The 3,788-nt window shown below is 42.1% G+C and overlaps 2 protein-coding genes across 54 annotated transcripts in view; one reads left to right on the forward strand and one right to left on the reverse strand.

Annotated features, from left to right (window-relative positions):
• LOC103347106 (uncharacterized) overlaps positions 1-3,788 on the forward strand; it is a 619,502-nt gene that overhangs the window by 422,111 nt on the left and 193,603 nt on the right. For 43 of the 45 annotated variants that reach the window (XR_011383690.1, XR_011383692.1, XR_011383695.1 and 40 more), the window contains one exon: positions 2,595-2,797. The exons of the other annotated variants lie outside the window; for them this stretch is intronic. The gene's annotated coding sequence lies outside the window, so the exon portion shown is untranslated. The remainder of the gene's footprint in view (positions 1-2,594; positions 2,798-3,788) is intronic. 45 annotated transcript variants of the gene reach the window in all.
• The window catches only part of LOC127489621 (uncharacterized), a 265,586-nt gene that overhangs the window by 73,554 nt on the left and 188,244 nt on the right, over positions 1-3,788 (reverse strand). The window lies entirely within an intron of this gene.

A 3,788-nucleotide genomic window follows, 5' to 3' on the forward strand; every position in this document is an offset into this window, starting at 1 on the left:
CAGTGTTTGTCTTTCTGTGTCCACCTTATTACAGTGTCAGGTGTTACCATGTCCATCCCTGGTCTGGTATAAAACGTAAATTCACTTTTACATATTAAAACTCTTCCAGTGTGTTCATATACCACATTGTCATTACTCATCTGTTTGTTGTTGGATACTGGGAAATAACCCAGTTTTTGTTGTTTCTACTTTCTGCTTGCCGTGAACACTTAGGTACAGAGAGATACCTGCTTCATCTTCTGTTGTCCACTTTTTGGTGATACACAGAGTGTGACAGGGGGAGACTACCTCAAAAAAGCCAACATAGGGGCTGGCACCGTGGCACAGCAGGTTAATCCTCTGGCTGCAGCGCTGGCATCCCATATGGGCACCAGTTCTAGTCCCAACTGCCCCTCTTCCCAGTTCCCTCCCCCTTTCACTTGAAGGACCTGTGAAGGTGAGCTTATTTGGGCATGGAGTCACTGGAGGATTATCCAGTTAATATGAATTCATATTGGACTAGCAAGGACTTGTTCCCATATGACTGGCATTTTTACAAGATGAGGAAACAGGTCCAAGATGAAAGGATGCCATGAAATGATGGGGGTAGAAATCCAGGTGCTATGGTAGGCACACAGGAGGCCCAGAATTTCCAGGAAACCAGCAAAAGCCGGGAAGGGACAGGAAAGATTAGTCCTGATGGGTTTCTGTGGGAGGGTGACTATGCATAAACCTAGATTTCTGACACCCAATCTCCAGACCTGTGGGAAAATAAAATATCATGTACTTCAAACTGACCACCAACTAGGCACTTGATTATGGCAGCCCGAGAAAATTATTATCCCTCAACTAACTATTTTGATTGGCATGTAGAGACATTTCAGCCATGGGGGAAACACAGTCTTCTCAGGTTCATGTGAAGAAGTCTCCAAGGCAGATCAAAGTATGAGCTCTGTCACACAACTGCTCACTTAAAGTAATGTATGTCACACAGCTTGTGCCACTAGGCAACTATGGTAATACAATAGAGTTCAATCAATGCAATGAAGATTACTTGGTAAATTTTGCAAGAACTATGGAAGCTAAATAACATACTGTCCAAAACAAATGGGTCAAAGAAGACTGTATAGACATTTTAAACTATTTTGAACAAAGCAAATAAAAACCCATTTTGCAACTTTGGATTGCAATGAAGCAGTGCTCAGAAGGAAAATGGAGCCCTTGAGTGAAACACTTTCGAAAACAATGATGATCTAAAATCAATAAGGTATTCTTACAGCCCAGAAAATTAGATGACCAAAAGCAATCTGATGTAAATTAGATAAACATGAAAAAATAGCAATTTTCTCAGAAATGAGTGTAATAGGAAATAGGAAATGGGCAGAATAAAACAAAAAAATGAAAAAATATTTCTTTTAAAAAAAATGCATAAGATTGTGAAACCTCCGCCTGTCAAAGCACAAGGCAAAAAGAGGAGAAACAATGTCTGCTACTGCAAATGAGAAGGGAATCCTCACCTTTCATGGCATGGACAGGAAAAGGAAAAGAAAAAAGTACTTTACATACTGTATGCCCACAAGTAGGTTCAACAAAGCCTGAAATTCCTTCAGAGTCAGAAACTACCCAAACTAACCCATGGGCCCGAGCCTTTGAAGAGAACTTTACAGCTACAAAAGGCGAAAGAAGGTGTCAGGGCCATGTGGATTCATTGGTGAACTCCAGTCAGTTTTACCAAGAAAAATGTCATCCCCATCCAAGCAAGGGGCCATAGTCCTAGGTGTTTACCCAATTAATTTAAAAAACTTTGTCCCCACAGAACCCTGCCACATGACTGTTTCTGGTGGCTTTCTTCCTGATTGCTTAAATTGGAAACCAGGACCAAGAACATTGGCCCATCTATCCAAGGGGGTATAACTCAGTGATGAAAATCATTGAGCAATCAAGCCACAAAAAGGAGCAGGAGAGTTCTTAGATGTATGTTACCAAATCTAATTCCAACTCTAGGAAACTGAAAAAGAATGACTAAACAGATATTTAAAATGACCAGTTCTAGGGTCATGTTCTGGGGTCATTCAAGGGTTCTAGAAACATGGGTAAAGATGAATAACTCCTAGGACTATACCACCAGAAACAACCAACCTTAGTGCAGACTTGGGAGTTGAGTCAATGATAACATTTCTTTATTGGTTCAGTCTCCATAACGAATGTACCCTACTAGTGGAAGTGTCATCAGAAAAAGGGAAGTGGGAGTCCAGTATGAGAACCTTAGGAGCTATCTGTTCAGTTTTCCTTTTTTATCTCCAATTGTTAATATTGGTGTGAAATCTGGTGGCACTCTCTCAGTAAGATGTCCATTTCAGCCCATGTTGGACAATTGGGCAAACGTCTGAATAGTAGCTTAGATGTTACTACTAACAGTGACCCCAAGTTTAAGTTGTTAACATGTCTTCCCTGTGTAGTGGTCACCCTGCTGATTGAGTTGACCAATTCTAATTTTGCAGTCATGGAATGAAAGATACAGATAGCATAGCTTTTTAAGAGTTTTGTCTTAACTATGATGCCCTGAATAAAGCAGAAACCTGATTGTTTAATGTGCTTCATGATTGATATTGCAGAGTACCTTCAACTGATTCCTTTGTTGGGGGCATCCTGCTCTTTGGCAAGACATGGATTTTTCCGGCCTTCTGTGTGGAATGGACAGTCGATGTACTTGACCTCCGAATTCCTTTTTGTCTAAAACTCTTTAGACAAGAACCTGGAACAGTATGACAATACAGACAGCTGTTGACATCCAGCTGGCAGGAGACCACAGAGAAGTGTATGATCATTAGAGTTCCTCACTTTCTTCCCAGTTTTCCCATTCAATAGTGGATCAGGTTGTTGAAAGGAGTTTGTGTGGTTCTCTCAGTACTGAATTGGTTAATACGGGGGAGAGTCACTAGAACACAAGCCCAACCCCTCTCCCTGTCTCTGAGTAACTAGAACACAAGCCCAACCCCTCTCCCTGTCTCTCTTCTGTCACTCTGCTTGCTCTTCTACTTTTCCACGATGATGGGACACAACATGGGACCCTTGATATGGGCACCTGATCTTTGACTGCTAGACTTGAGAATCCTGAGTTTGAGGGTCTTCTTTCTTTATAATTTACTCTGTCTCAGATGAATTTTTTAATGCCACAGAAAAGTTAATATCTGTCCTTCAGAGAAAGTGGCTGAGTAGTCTCAAATCCCTGTCTGAAAAAGGCAATGTCTGTACCAGCTCTGCATTTGCACCTTCATGCCCATGACCTTTCTCACCAAAACCCAGTCCCTAGGAACTCTTCACCTCTCTCTAGACCCTGCAGGGACAGCATACACAATTCCCTCTCCCATTGGTGAGGTTCATCCTTTGCCAGGCTTGCCCCATCCAACCCATGATTCTGCCTGAGGACCATCAGGCAGGCCCCCTTCTCTCAGTCTTCAGATGTCTGCCCCACTGACCAATGGCACTGTCCCTCCTCCCCATTTCCCTGTAACTCCCAAACAGCAGGGTTCATGTGTTTATCCACCCCACCCTGAAATCCCAGTTTCTTCCAATGTGACAAAAAGATATCTGGGTTCAGACTGTTCTTACAGTCTTGGTCTCAGATGGCGACCTCTACAGACAGAAGAGGCTGGCTTGAAAGTGCCTTTTTGTGTGATGTCTGTGTTGTGTTTGGTCTTAATTTTTCCTGACTGATGAGAGTAGTGTGAGTTTCTTTCCTATCATCATTCTCTGGATAAGGTGTGAACAAACTTGACATTGGAAATAATGTGTTTCTCTAAATTTAG

The sequence above is a fragment of the Oryctolagus cuniculus genome, chromosome 17 (genome assembly GCF_964237555.1).
Source record: "Oryctolagus cuniculus chromosome 17, mOryCun1.1, whole genome shotgun sequence".
NCBI lineage: Eukaryota > Metazoa > Chordata > Mammalia > Lagomorpha > Leporidae > Oryctolagus > Oryctolagus cuniculus.